Source organism: Phalangium opilio, unplaced genomic scaffold (assembly GCF_054372755.1).
Source record: "Phalangium opilio isolate 3A_F unplaced genomic scaffold, DU_Popi_V2 ptg000031l_1, whole genome shotgun sequence".
Taxonomy (NCBI): domain Eukaryota; kingdom Metazoa; phylum Arthropoda; class Arachnida; order Opiliones; family Phalangiidae; genus Phalangium; species Phalangium opilio.
The window spans coordinates 11523548-11539635 of record NW_028324158.1 but is presented as its reverse complement, the minus strand read 5'-3'; the positions used below and the strand labels follow the sequence as shown (position 1 = coordinate 11539635).

Here is a 16088-nt window from a genome sequence, read left to right as displayed (position 1 = left end):
AATATAGATCGTAATATTATAATGTCCATGTCGCGTGATCAAAATTGCGCCTAAAACGCGTGTATAGTTCAGTTCAGTATAGAGAAACGACCACAACAGGGATTTCGAAGTTTCCGTTGGAAATTTTACGAAAATTAAAAAGAAAACATCGTATATGAAGACCATAAGCTTCATAAAACAAAACCTTATTGGGGGTTACTTGAAAAAGACCATTGAAATTTACGCGCAAGTAACATTGAGATTTTGTTTTTCCAAAAACCAACCAGAAAACCAGTAGACAATAAAATGGGGGGCCGAGTTATAAGAACCAAAAAGAAATAGATATCTCTACCGTATAAGATGAATCGTTGTTGTTCAGATTGAGAAAGAACTTTTCTTATTTTTCCTCTCCTCAAACCAACCTAAAAAACTATTCGTTTTTCATCCATCCATCGAAGGACGGGACGAATTTCCTTCTCCTCATCCTCATCCTCCTGCTCCTCCGCATCCTTTTTCTCCGTCCCCTTTTCCCGAAATGCATCGCGCGGTGGCCGAAAATAAACACCCAACAAGCTACTATTCCCCTCCCTTTCTATTCTCTTAGAGTAAGAAAAAAAACCTCCTTTTACACCCAAAGCGAAAAGAGAAATAGGCTTCGAGAAAAGATTTTTATTTTAGGACGGGATCTATTCCGCATCCTCTCTCTCTCTCTCCTCTCCTCTTCCAGCATCCCATCCATGGGAGCATCCTTTCAGTCACTGTGTTCTGTTTTTGGGCATCATTTACTATTGGGGACAAGCGGTCAAGAAGAAAGAGAGAAAGAAAGAAAGAAGGAGAAACTTTTTTAGATATAGTCCTCTCTTAATTTTTTTCCTATTCATTTCTCCTATCCATGTGTTGAACTTTATATGTATAAGAATCAGAGCATATTGTTTTGGTATATTTATAGATGCTTTTAGACGTCATTCAACTAATGAGCCGCGGTTGTTTTGTACGCAACTTAAGATTAGTGACCTGTGTTATATTTTAAGTTAGGTGATTAGCTAAGAGACGCAGTGGATAGACACTGAGTTATTTTGATTATTATAAACTTTTAGCTGTATCTGTAACGTTCTATTTGAAAACCTCGTTTTGTAAGAGATCTACAGTAAACACGCCCTCAAATAAACAAAAGATAAACGAGTTTTCACTTCATGGTTCTCTTCACTCCAAGTTCCTAAACATTGGATCTCAGTGTTTCTTACCCATTTCATATTAGTTCCCCAAAATCATACTAATTGGCTTTACCCGAAAAATTATGCAATTCTAAGTTCTAACCAAAAAGTCCTTTAAGTCCTAAACATTGGATCTCACTGTTTCTTCCAAATTTCACATTAGTCCCCCCAAATCATATTAGGCCCAGTTGGCTTTACCCGAGAAATTATGCAATTCTAACCAAAAATTCGTCGAAATTTCATTGTAAGGGGTCGATAAGTTTTTCACTCTATTCATCTGGTATCCCAGAAAAAGGGAGCTCAGCTCCGAAGCAAGCAATGTAGAGTAGGGGCGCGCAAAATGACCGTGTAGGATGAGGATGAAAAGATGGGGAAGAAGAAGAAGAGGAGGAGGAGGAGGAGGAGGAGAAGTAGTAGGATGGATATTAAGTCTCGTGAAGAAAATAGTGGCGCCACCGTAGCCGCTCGGATTAAAAGATTGTTTTTTTTTTCTTCTTTCTTCGTCTTCTTATTTTCGTCGCTTTCATTTTGGGCTAGCTGTTTTGCTCCACGCGACTACGAGGCGTCGGCGTTTTCGACTGACTATAGGCACAAAACACACACACACACAAGCTACTATCTCGAGGATACGATATATCCCTTTTTTTTCCCCGCCCGAGTTTGCCCCTTATACCGACAAAAAGGATTGGGACAGAAAAAAGAAGAAATAGAAGAACTAATATAGAAAGCTTTCTCAGCCTGCTATACGCATCCTTTTGAGGAGGAGAAAGAGTTGCATCATAGTATTTCCTTGATCATAGAGAGGGGGGGGGCGAACATCTTCTTTTCAAGGAGAAACTTTGGGGGAGGAATATTTCTTCTTCATAAGCTAAGTATATTACTAATTAGTGAATTGAATTTAGGTACTTAAATCTAAGTCAGAGTTCAAACCGATTGCCAGGTATTTCCCCATATACTTCTCTGATATTTCCAGGTGCTGGCTGGCCACCTAGTAACTCCAAGAGACTTAGTATTTTTGGAGTAATAACTACTGGAGTTGGAGTAACCCCTTCCATGGCAAACTTACTCAGACCCAAACAAAATTTTCCTGAATTCCCTGAATTTTACTAAAAATAATAAAATTCCTCGTGATTTTACTAAAAATAATAAAATTCCTCGTGATTTTAGTGTACAATTTATTTCCCTGATATTTCCGGATTCTCCAGATTTGTACGAACTACATCATTGTAAAATAATCTAAAGAATGCCTAATGTTTTAAGCATGTTACGCTATCACTTCCGTTTCGTAAGTTGCGACATTAGTTAGTCCAGGAAGGGGGGAGAGGACCTCTCCATGTATGGGATGGGATGGGGGAGTTAAAGCACTCGATTTCAACACTGGACGCAACCATACCATATAGCCTATTGATAAGACGTTATTATACAACTTATCCGAATTTCTTATACACGACGTTAATGTTTGAAAAGAAGTGTGCTAGCGAAAGAGAGGGGGCGATGTCCGATTTATGGAAGCAAGTCAGTCAGTTTCTTCCCTTTTTACCAAAGAGTTGCGCCAGGCGCGGAGGCGACTGCACCACCAAGGAGGTGATTACCAAGAGGAACCCGGAGGAGAAGAAGAAGGGGACTTTCATAGAATAGAGAAGAGAACCATTCGTATTATACAAGTCTAATTTCCATTCCCTTTTTTAAAAAAAGTCCGAAATTCTCTCTCGCTCCTTCTCCTTGTAAAGAACCTTATAGAAAACCTTAGCGAGCCTTAGGCTTTTAGATGGACCCCGGTCCATAGCGTGTGGACTCTTTTCAAATGGAAATTTAGACCCCCTAGACTATATAGTATAGAAAGAAAAAAATTTTTTGGGGACTTATAAAGATTGAATTGGTTCAAGAGAGTCCCCTTTTCCAAGTTCTAACTCGAATGGTCAATCTATCCTGAAAGTTATTACCATCACCTTATATTATATATTTTCAAATACATCTCTACTAACTGGTTAACTTGACCGATGACGTAAGGCAAGGTGCTGGGGCCCACGCGTTGAATTTTCTTTCTTTTTTATTCTCTCCTATAGTACTTATACTATATATGAAATTCAAAATACTTTATTCATCAGTATGAAGAGAATATTTTGGCACCCCAATTTTTCAAATAAAAAGAAAAAACCGGTGACGAAAAATTACAGTAACACTAGAGTATGTATGTAGGATAGGATGAAAAAAACTGGAGTGTTCTCGTTTCTATAAGAAATTCGTCCACGAGTTAATGGTTATAAAAATTTTTAAGTCATTGATTGGGGATAGTATACAGGGTGTTTGTGAAAGGTCCATCAATAATGAAAGGGCGTATTTATTGGGCCATTTTGAGTCGAAAATGTTCTATGACATTTTTCCGTTCGGGCCACTGTTTTCAAGTTATGATTGGAGTAATTTACGGATGACCCCTTAAATTTAATTAAGAAATTGAAAGACAGCGCTAATTTAATGAAGGGGTCATCCCTAAAATATTCAAATCATAACTCGAAAACCGTGGCTCGGACGGCAAAATGTCATAGAACATTTTCGACTCAAAATGGCCCAATAAATACGCCCTTTCATTATTGATGGACTTTTCACAAACACCCTGTATAGTGGTGGTTATGAAATAAGTAGGATGAAATTTGATATTGCGTTTTAAGGGGTGTTGCTTGCGAGATATTTTGGGTGTTACGTAACGTGATTTATATTATAAAGGCAGTAGTAGAACGTATAGAAGAAGCTAATTCAATTATTACACTACAAAGAGTGTAATATATTTTAAATTCTATTTCCTTACAAGGGAAAATTCAATAGAAAGTTCACTAAAATATGAATTGTAACAATTTTAAATGCCCTGAAAAATTGTTACTATTCATATTAAATTCACAGTGTTGGCCCTAGCTAGTTTCGAACTCACTAAAATATTGCATAACTATACAATTTTAACAGAATAATAATAATAATAATAAACCACAACCCTTTTATAAATTAATTATCCTAAAGTCCCATATATATTTATATATTTAGCCCTTAGCTGATACTTGAAAAGACAGTCTCGTTTTCAGCCCATGCCCCAATGTAGATAAAAAAGATTGTGGGTCCACACGCGCCAAGTAATTTGATGTTAACAATATCAACCCCTTTAGGATATACTTTCCACGCGCACACCGTACCCAAAAGTCTATCATACGAAGTAAGTAATTAATAGTCTTCGCCAGCCACAGTTTAAAGAGAGATTTGATCATGATATAGTCAAGTCAGGATGGATATTACTTCGCGTAATCAACTTCATAAGCTCCGCTATCTTCTTTTATAATATCTCTCTCTTTTCTGTTTTATGGGCGCGGCATAATGCGCCCGTATAAGACCCGTAAAAAAAGGGGCCCGGAAGAGAAGCCCCCAACCAAGGGGAAAACCGAGGCTTAAAGAGGAAGAAAGAAAGGAGAGAGAAAGAGAGAGAGAGAGAAAAAAGGAGAAAAAGTTATTGAGTTTAGGGCGGCATTGATGAAGAACGGCTGCTATCTTGCGGTCGGACGCAATGAAATTAAGAAAGCATTAGCGATAGAGGCGCCCTCTTTTCCACCCTTAACCAACCCTTTCCCAGAACCCTGACGGGGCCACGAGCGAAAGGACCTTAATATTATCGTTATAGCTATAGGAAATACTCCACTGATTACCAGTTGTTGCTCTCTCTCTCTCTCTCTCGCTCGCTCTCTCTTTTGGGAAAAGGGTAGACGGAAAAACCTACCCGGAAGGGGTCGAAGAAGAAAAAATATTAACCTTAAAGCGGACGGGAGAAACTACTTTCAAAGACTCCTCGACAAAAATGAAGAACTTAAGTCATTTATTTTAACGGCTCATTAAAGACGAGGGATTGGTTGGTTAAAGGTTTTAGGCGCCGCTATTAATGAGTGCCAAGAATGTGAAGACAATCTCGGGATTTAACTAGATTTTAACCCTCAGATATAAAGATTACTGGCGGATGATTTTTGAGTTCACGTCTTGTTGACGTCATAGAACGTAGGTTAAATCCCCCAACAACGAAATAGATCGACTGACAAGAAACAATTCCCTAATCGGTAGGCGTTGAAAACATTAACATAAATACCCATGCGCGAAGTCAATCCATATCAACATCCTAAATTGGTTAAAAAACAGTGTGTATAGGGGATAGGATAAGTGATGGCCATTAAGTGGACACGCTCTCAATGACCGAAGCATTGATATAGGCAAGACTAAACACACCCGAGTATCGTTTCATATCGTATACCAACAACAACCATTTGACGTGATGATCTCTTTTTTTACGGATTATCGCCGTCAGATAGGGGGTGGATTTGTTTGGGAAGCTTTAGTAGTACGTACGCTCGCAGTATCTGTTTAAAATAGTACAGTGGATCATCTCTAAACGTTTAGGAGAGCGGGAGACGGACGGTTCAGACAGGACAGAGGGGATCCCTCCCACCACCCTCTCCTCTACCCGTCGCAGAGTGAAAGATGGAATGCTTTTCGGTCAAAAAATGATTCTCCCTAGCTCCATACATCAAACGCTAGTTAGCTCCGATGCCCTCCTTTGACTACACAGTGTGGCGTGTACGTAGTTGAAAGTTGAAGGCTAGACATGCCAAAAGCGTATACATTTCTCCCCGGCCTTGTCAACCCCAATCTACGTAGACTTTGTTTGGGTTTTAAGACGCCAACACGAGGTTCGACTCCTCTAACCCTGATGCCCCCGAAATCGCGTCATCTCGCGCCCAAAAGGAAAAAAAAATGTGTGCATAAATAAGAAGTCTTATGTGGTGGAAAGTTAAAGATCTTCCCAGTCATATCTCAACGCGGAAATACATTCCGTAAGTTAAATCTTCTTGCAGTCGGATTATTAAAAATAATTACGGAAGTAAAAGAGATTTTTGGGACTTACCCATTTGAGCTCTGGATATGGCTTGTGACATCACGTAACGTCATTGTACTACCAACAAAGATTTTGGGGTTTCAACACAAGTCCTTTACTTGAAATTCAACCTAGTAAGTAAACAATACAGAACTAGTTAACGACCAAAACTTCATGGAAGCAATTTAGTTATTTACAACTGTATGAACAATATTTATCGATTTCTGAGAGGGTCAATATTGTAAAGTAAACAAAACCCTGAAATAGTTAATGAGGAAAACATACCCAAACCAAATAGAATCGGGAAAGAAACCCCGTGGAAGATATTTTCGTTGTCAACCGAAGAAGATATGGTTAAAATAACAAGCCAAATTCCCCCCATACTGAACTTTACCATCCATGTCCCCTCTGGTTTGCAACACGCAAGCATCTCTAGAGGAGTAAGTTACCATCATTCTAAATACGTATTCGTCCACCATCTCAAGAAGAATTTGACAAAAGTGTGGCAAACGTAAACGTGCTAAACCCCACTGTACACCCGACTTTATTCAACTAGTCATCTTGGACCAACAACAATCCGAAAAAGTTGTTCATCATGCTCATCTTTCCTCTAAACCAGACTGAATTCGAGAGAGATGGGGAGAAACGGAGGGTGGATGCGAGCAAGCACCCAAGAAAGGTCACCTCTAAAGGTCAAATCTCTCCTCCGCACCACGAATATCTGGGTTCCCCAGCTCAGGAAGGTCTCATGGTATGGTTGGCACGACAAGGCGACGAAGCAAGACGGGACCGAGCGAGAGAGAGAAGTTGGGGCCGCGACTCCCAAGATAGACGCATCACAGCTGGGCTTCTATTAGACGCGTCAAGATATGGTGAAAACAAGAGTCCACCTTTAAGATGGCCAATCTGGGCTTTCTTAACGATGCCAATTTAAAGAGACGTTGCATTGGGGATGTTTTCTTCGGATATGAGAGACGTTGAGGGAGACAACACCTAAATTTTAGCGCCGAGGGAAAATGAAAATATCGCTTGGCGTAGGGAAAGAGGGGTTGTCCTCAACGAACCCGAGCGACACGGTCGTGTCACAGCCTCCAGGGAACATCCGTCACGAAATTCTCTGGACGTTCCGTACCGGCCCTTTCCCTGCTGGCCCCGTAACCTCCCTTTCGACATTTCCCTTAGTGAGAAGACGGGGGAAAAAATAAGAAAGTCGTTCGTCTACTAGCCGCCGAGTACAACATCCAACCAACCCATAGGCAACCCTAACCTAAGTTTTCCTTTGAGTATAGGTTTCTCGCTCTAACCTAACCTCCTTTTTCGGGCAAGAAGAAGAGGACGATGGACCCCTTTTTCTTCGGTAGTAAACACCCCAAGACTTAATTTTACGGTGAAAATAGTATTCATTGATAATATTGTTGAAGTAGTGCCTAAGGTGAAGGCGCATGCAGAAACACTGGGACCAAAGTACTTGGGTCTGAGACACTGAAGAACCTGGAAGTACTGGTAGCTACAGTTATTTTGTACTGATGAAGGGTACCAACATGATTAAAACTGCAATTAACCCATTCTGGAAAAGATAATCAACCCAAAAGGAAGTACTTTCAAACATTATGGTCATTGACAGAGCGTTCCATCTTGTTTCCTACCCCTATATCCTAGTTTTTATCGACGAACGACCATAGCCAGAACTAACGTTTTCTTTTCCTGTTCACCCTACGAACCCCCATCCGTCCGTCCAACCCTTGGACGACGAGAAGGGGTCATCCTCAATCCTCCTTCCTTCTGGGCATGGTCGCGAGGGGGGAGGGAACCAAAGAAGGGAATGAGGAAGAGAGAGAGAGAGAGAGAGATGTATTGGTTTCGGATGAATTAAGGACGAAAGATGGACTATAGCCGATGGTCCACTTCTCCAAAAGAGAGATAGACGGACAAGAAAACGCCATCGATCTCTCAACCGACGCCACCAAAGGAGGACATACATACAACTGATCCCTTCCATAGTGATGTCCATGGGCTTCTAGTTTTCTCATGCCCCCAAAAATCTCCCATTCTCAAACTGAAGAAAAGGGGCCAGAAAAAAAAGGTCTACGTGATAGTCTAAACACGTCAAGAAGGTTTTCACACATACACAGAGAGAGAGAAAAGCAATTGACAATTGTATCGCTGGCTTTTCAACACCAACACCACCACCACCAGTGAATGGCTGACTGGAAAATGATATAACATCTTTAAATTTATATTTGATTTGAAGGATTGGTCTCGTCGGGGAAAGGAAGGGTGGAGTTATTTTTTTTTGTGTCGTCTGGACTGACGTCTGGTTCTGGTTTGATTTGAGTGACTTTCGGTGTACGATTGTTGTTGGTGAATGAAGGATAAAGGGGGATGGGGGTAAAATATTGTTGTATTGGAGAATTTGGTTTTATTCGCGAGTTGAAGTTGGACGTATTCACAAAGCTACCAGACTTAAAGGCACCCCTTGGAAATTGGACCAATTTTCGGTTAGAAATAGATAATTTGAAGTGTTTTCTTCGAGATCATAGTATATATGCGACATATCTAAAATTTAACTAGAGTGAAGAAGACCTTATCACTAAATAGTATGAACTTTTGAAAACAACCAAATAAGAAAAGGACCACCGTGATACAAGAAGGACCGCCAAAAAGTCAGAAAAACATTACATATTTCAAATTTAAACTTTTATCAAATGTAAACGTCACTTAAATCAAATTTATTGGACTTTATGTTTTGATAAAACCAAAACCACGAATTAAATTAATTGCTGTTTTGATAATAACAATAACGTTAATCTTTTTTATTAAAAAAAATCAATGATTTTCACCGATTAATTTTCAGAACCTTCTTTAACCTAAGTCAAATGAAAGCACATCACAGAAAGGTTTCGTTTTGGGGGGTAAAAAAGGGGGGTTCTCTTAAGTCATTCGTCTTGACGCTGTCAAAGGCGTACCGTACTGTTACACGACTTTTTTTTTGAAGTATTCCGAGAGCTCTACATATAGGGCTTCTTTCTTTTACAGTTTGGCAATAGGCCTAAAGAATCTACACCCAATTTCACCCAAGGTAAAAAAATTCACTCCGTCTTACTTGACGGTTACGTTTGCCCAAAGTTTACAAACACTTCCCCAAGTTTTAGACTTACTTCCTCTCTTCGGTGTGTGAGGAAAGATTCAAATAAATAAATAAAAAAAAACTTTGACAGCCTGAAAGGTGGGTTTTCCCTTAAGAACAGACAGGGGGTACCATGACCTAAAAGGTTTCCTTAAAATAAATTTAAAAATTCCAACCTTTTTAAATCGATTTATAGTACAATTAAATAAATATTAGATTTATTAAATTACCTGGCACTTAAAAGATTAAACCCTTTAAGGGGTTAGATTAAGGTCATAAAACTCGCTATTGACCCTCAAATTTACAGCCTGATTAAACTAATTAAACGGCTTAACCGTATCGGAGAGAGTGAAAAAGAAACTTTTATTAATTAATCGATTCGGTACATCTTAACTGTTATCAATATTGACACAAACTTATATTTTTTTTTATATTCGTTTTATTTTCGCCGCTAAACTATAGCTTAAATTAAACCCTATCCTAATTTGGATTATAGCGTGTTTAAATGTTTACCCACGATATTAATATTTGCCAATACAATATAAATATGGTAGAGAGTAGAAAAAAAATGTTTAGATAATACTCAGGTAATTCCATGGCGTGAGTACCCGATAAAAAAGAACACCCCCTAAAGATACCCGCGCGAATTACTGAAAAAAAAAATATAATAATAAACGCCCCTTGAAAGTATTGTAGTAAAACAACTCAAATCGAATGCATTGGCAGAAGCTCATAAAGAGAAGTACATTAAATTAAACCCTTAATAACTTTTCAATATTTAAAAAGGAGTAAATATTGAACATCTTTCAGGGACATTATTATACTCTTAAAGAACCCATTTTCTTTTACGTGTTGGTTAAAAAAAAGTTAAGAGAGAAAGAGGGAGAGTAAAAAAAAAAACATTTTATCGACCGATTATCGATTTCTATTCGGAGGGGGGGGGGGTATGTATAGTAAAGAAGAAAAACAGATAGGGGTGGAATTAATGAGTTTACCTAACACGTTGGCAGCGCCGTAAAACCTGGCTATATACCGTGTGAAGCACGAATAGGAAGTTAGGAACTAGCTGTTTCTAATACCTTTTTTCCTTTTCTCTCTCTAGTAGTAGCTGTTAAAAAAAATACCAGGGAGTTTTTGAGAGATTCTTAATAATGTAAACATTACTCAGAAGAAAGCTTTTAAGGGAGAGCTCGTTTTCAAAATAATAATAATAATAGCTTTAGAAGGTTTGGAACCGTAACCTCTTAGTTAACTTGTTATCATGAGTTTTATTATAATACTGTTTCTTATGTAAAAAAAATGCTGGTTCAGAAATGATTTTTACAATATTATTATAGCATACACAGATGAGCTAACTAAACTATAGGCATAGTTCTGAGTAACAAAATTAATTAATGCGTGTTAGGTCCTTTGTGACCTCTACAGAGGTCAAGTAAAGCATAATTTTATGCTAGAAAAAATGGATTACACCAGAATAAATGAAAAACTTAATAATTAATGCTGGGAAACTATATCTAATAACAGATCAATCACATCAACCGCTCTCTCCTTGTGCAATTTACCACCAAATTCCATAAATTTCGCATTCAAAACTATATTTGGCAATATTTTTCGCGCAGTAATGTTTGTATCACTGTTCAAATAAAGGGGGTTGCTTAAATATAATCAAATAGAGAAAGTGCAAGGGGGGGGGCGAGAAATACCAAAACCTCCAACCTAACTCGGGTGCGGTAATCAGCACAAACTTAACCCTTTCTATACTAACTATAGCGCCCACTAAATGAGTAACACAAACAGCATATCCATAATCGAATCACACACACACGCCAAGGCCTAGCAAATACCGTTGCTAAAGCCTAACATACCGAAGCCAAAACTAAGAACTAAGTTTATTTAGCCTTTTAGAAAGTTTTATTCGGCATAGGAAACAAAACCAACCGTTAGGTCTAATGTAAGCTCAGTGATTTTAGCTCTTAGGAAGAAGGTGGAGAGGGGGGGTTTGTGAAGGACTGAATTTACCATTGACGCTAATCAATAGTGCAAGCCCGTGTCGCTAGGGAGGCATCAATTTTTATTAGCGGTGTTTAAAAATCCATTAATTTAATTAACCTTGTTAGCTCTTCCGTCTCGGATTTCTCTCGCTCCTCCGAGTAAGGATGCTAGGCTAGCTAGGGATGAGGATGAAGATGCAGAGAGGATGGTGATGCCAGGAGACGACGAACGCGAAAGGTACAGTGGGAAGCTTAAGAGGTCACGAGGTTTTCACCAAGAAAATTCATTGGTTGCCTGCCTCGCTTCAATTGTGTTAAAGGCGGCAGGCAGTTCAGAAATCAAATCTAAAGGATTGTTAGCTTGCCTTCATCCTGTAGTTAGGGAGTCTCTCCGTCCTCTCTCTCTCATTCTACCTTCTCTAATTTTTTTCCTCTCTCTCTCTCTTTAGGAAAAGGATCTTTCTATGAGATTATTTATTGATTGGGGAACTTTACCCCATTTTTATCGCTTTAATCTCGTTAGCCCCGCCAACGCTAGGGACCTAAAACTAAAGTACACATACAGTATGTATGGTACGTGGTAGTTTAATTAAGATTATTTCAGCAAAAAAAAAATCCTAATTCGGTTTTAATAATTTACCGCCACTTAAGTTGTTTTTCTTTTATCCTTAATTTTCTTAAGGATGAGTCAAGTTATTTGACTCAAATATTGGAATAAAAAACAATTGCGTGAATGATTTTACTTCCGGTATCTCATACTCTGGGATAAACCACTTCCTTTTGGAGAGGGATGCACCGGTAGTATAGTTTAGTGAAGGAGGGAGAATACTAAAATATTCTAAATTCTAAACCTATAGCTTAATTGGTCTTTTTCGATTTTCCCTATGCATATATATATACCACGTAGGGAAGAAGACCCCCATAGGATAGGATGGGCGCGTGAAAAAAAAATAGTATGAAAAAAAAAAGAGTCCTGGGCAGGCAAAAGGGAAGTAGATTGTTTGCCACCCTTTTTTGCATATAAAGAAGAACCCAGCCAGTTCCAATTGATAATACAGTACCCCTTGAAGGGAAAAAAGAGGTTGGTTGGGTGCATGCATGTATGTAGGAGTAGGCGGATGCATAGGGGCGAAAATGGTTACAGTTTCCCGCCTACTATAAATGTAGAGAAAAAGAAAAATTTCGTATACAACCCTAGTTTCATTAATTTTACTTCTAAAAGGGATTCAAACAGAGCGGAAGAGGAAATACCTTGTTACACTCTTAACACCCAAGGAAGTTACTCTATGCAAAGTGTGTGACAAGTCGCAATTGTAATAAGGGAAAGAACAATGTCACCTCTGTGACTAATAGTGGTACCAGACATCTTTGCTAGTCAATTCCCAGAGTCGAAAATCTTGTAGCTCCCTTTCAAAGATCTGATGAATAGGTAAACCACGACGACAGTTGTATGCACATTAATGTCCAAAAAACCAAAACAATGATAGACAAATGTTTTGCCTTTCATATTACGTAACTGAATAAAAAGACAGGGCCGACCTGATGGTGGGAAACTAATGATTTTGAGTTTTTGACCCCTTTGCCACGGCGCGTCTTTCGAAGTTCGCCGTCACTCAAAAACTTAAATTTACATAATATCTCTGTATTTTTCCTTTCCCGTTAAAAAATCAAAAAAAAAAAAAAATCCGTGGGAGTGACGTACCTAAGCTTATATTCTTTCAGTTCTAAAAACAAAATTAGGTAAAAAAAGGTTGCCAATATAGGGAGTAACTTAGTTTAAAAGTTTTGGAAGGTTTTTTTTTTTTTTTTTTTTTTTTTTTACGGGTTGTTCCCGCTTCATTTTTTTTCCTGACTAATTTTGCATAATGTCGAACGAACGAAAAAGCAATTGATACAAATACACCATAGGTGTCGTTTTTTGGGCGGATAATATAGAGGTTTTATTTAAGACTTATTGTTTATATATAGTCTATGAATTTTTAACACACAAAAGGGGCATAAATAATTTAAAAGTTTTCCCAAATATATCTTGTTAATTTAGTTTATTTGCACTGTTTGATTAACAGTTAAAACACTAAGTAATCCACCCTCTAAATTTTGAGGAGAGATACGAGTGATATGGAGTAGAAATGTGGTTGGGCCATGTGCGGCAATGAAAATCTCCCAGAGTACCTCGCGAACGCCCCTACCTTTGGTGTAGGGGATTGTTAAGTGCTGCCATGCAGCGCCATTTAAAAATATAACCTAGTTTTCGTGAATTAGCTTCAATTTTTAAGACACAAGGGGCATTGTTGACGTTTTCGGTACCATACGACAATACCAAAACCCCGAGGATGCTGGGAGCTAATACCATCGATGCAGTAACAGAGGCTACCCTACTCCATTTCACCCCTCTCCTCTTAGCTCTAAATCCGTTTAAAAACCGCTTTCTCATGAACCTACGTTTATTTTTCTATCTTTAAACCATTAACACAAAAAGAAAATAACACCTTAAAACTTCATTATAGCCAAATGGCGAAAAGAAAGAATGGAAGGAGGACAAAAAGAAAAAAACAACCTCTAACAATCCAGCCTATCTTAACACTCCCTTAAAAATTACATTAAAACCTTTTCACTATACAACCCAAACTACGCACCACCGTTGTCTTTTTAAGGGTAATACCAAATCCATAGAAACAGTGAGAGAGAGAGAGACATCGAGAAGGTGGAAAAGAAAATTTCTCCTAACCCTGGATAGCTAGCCTATATAGCAAGATGCAAAGTTGCAATAAGAATTTATTAATTTCATAAAAGAATATTGAATGGAGTTAGCAACCATATTGACAAATCGTCTGCTAGAAAGGCTCCCAACTAGTGTTGAACCCAGAGTTACGAATTCATTTCAACATTCAAAAACAGCTCATCTCCTCAATTACAACTTAATCTAATTGTTTCTCGCCGCCATAAAAAGAATAAATCTCTATTTAATTAATGATCGATTTAAAATTCAAGTTAAAATAAAATAAATTCCTGAGTTGGTTGGGATAGATCTAGCCTACCCCCAAGAGGCGGGCGGGTAGAGCTGAGGAGGAGAAAAAAATTTTCTTAGTCTAGTCGGCCGCATGCCCACATTCTCCTTAACTTTCATGAGGATATAGTTTTTTTTTTTTTGGGAGGCTGCGATGGAATAGGCATTGGCTGTTTATAAGCGGATTCCAGCAGCTGCGAGCAGTTAACTGTTCAGTAATCAATATGCCATTAAAGAGGATGGTGAGCCATCCAGAGCCTCTCTTTTCTATACCCTCCTAGCATCATCCCCCGCATTGCTCCCCAGCTTCTATTCACGCACCCTAAGACGCTAAAAGAGCTCTTTTTTATTTTCTAAAAAGCGTAGGGGGATCTTGGATCTTTTTGGAAGAGGCTGGGATGTGAGGATGAAGGAGAGGAGTGAAAAAACATTTTTGAGTATTCATTGAGTCCTCGGAAGCTGGGATGGAAGAGGAAAGAGAGGGGGGATGGTGGAGCAAAAAATAGCATCTAGGATCTAAGGATGAATTTTTTCCACTCTCTCTCTCTCCCCATCTTCTCTCTTTCGGCTGCTCTTGGGCTTCCCATTTTTCCATCCTCATCCTCCCCCCCCAGCTAACGTTAATGAAGCAATGCGAGATACTTTCAATACGGAGGGATTTTTATTTTTTCTCTCTCTTCTCTCTCTCTCACTCGCTTTTCTTTCTGCGCTAGCTACTAGCACTTGGAGGAGATTCCGATCTTAATTATTGGAAAAAAAAAACAGTATTTTTTTGGGGCTAGGCCTAGCATCCTTCACGCCACACACACACAGTCTTCCGTGTCCCACGCTTTTAGAGTCGTTTTATTTAGAAATTTTTTGGGATTATTTTGAAAATGGTTTATAGACATACGCGTATCGGGTCATCATACCGTTACCGGGGAAAGATGTAGTGTGGTGTGGTGTGGATGGAATAAAGGTTTTTTATTTTGCTAAGAGCAAAGTAATGTACGCGTTTTTAAGTAATATTTTTTTTTAGGATGGGAAAATTTTAATGTTTTTTAAAAAATTTCCCCAGTTTGGAAAATTGGGTTTTGCGAGTAAAGAGAGTTACTTTCAACTCAGTTTCGAAACTGATAAAAAAAGGGGGAAACATTAGAACTCTAATTATAATAAGAGCAATTGAATAAACATTTTAGTCTCATCATTGGCTTGTAAAAAGGCATGAAGATAAGGAAAGAAATTGTGTGCCTATGCGTGGGTTCCCGGGCCGCCGTTCCGGTGCAGGACATCAGAGCTACAGAACGCTCTTACGACGACGCTTCATCGATTTTGATGACGGGTTTTTCTTAATAATTTCGTGTAGATCGTCCATGATGGGACATTAAAAACGTTCGCTGGGGCGACCGCCCCCTTTTCCCGCTATCCAGAAAAATGGCGGGAAGAGGAGTGAGTGGAGGGTTTGGTTGGGCACATGCTCCCGAACAGCTGTTCATCTCATCAACGAAGAAATATTAGCTCTGAGATCCCCCTCCCTCGGCAACGAAAAAATCTCCGATATCCAAGCAAGGCTTAAGACTTTTACTGCAAAAAGTCCCCCCTAATTCCGGTGGGCTTGGGCTTTTTGGGCAAGCAATATTGTAGACGACATGGTTACCCTATCAAATATTACTTTACATTCATTATTCTTTGGGGAGATTGTGTGTAAATTATTTCCTCAACTATCTCATCTGGTACTCAACAAGGGATTGTATATAGATGAAACGGGGGTATGGGTGGATGGGGGGGGTATTAGCGTCGATGTTTTTAAAACAGAGTTTATAAGCCGAGTTCGGGTCGAAAGTTTTCCATCAAAAACAGGGGTCAGACAAGAATCAAATTATGTTGAGTA

The 16088-nt window shown here is 38.8% G+C and overlaps 1 protein-coding gene and 1 long non-coding RNA gene across 3 annotated transcripts in view; one reads left to right on the top strand and one right to left on the bottom strand.

The window, feature by feature from the left end:
* Positions 1-16088, top strand: part of exd (PBX homeobox extradenticle) — a 216829-nt gene that overhangs the window by 76567 nt on the left and 124174 nt on the right. The gene's annotated exons all lie outside the window — the stretch shown is intronic.
* The window catches only part of LOC149690623 (uncharacterized), a 60376-nt gene continuing 50404 nt past the window's right edge, over positions 6117-16088 (bottom strand). The window contains exon 4 of the long non-coding RNA XR_016383773.1: positions 6117-6224. This is a non-coding gene — a long non-coding RNA (uncharacterized LOC149690623). The remainder of the gene's footprint in view (positions 6225-16088) is intronic.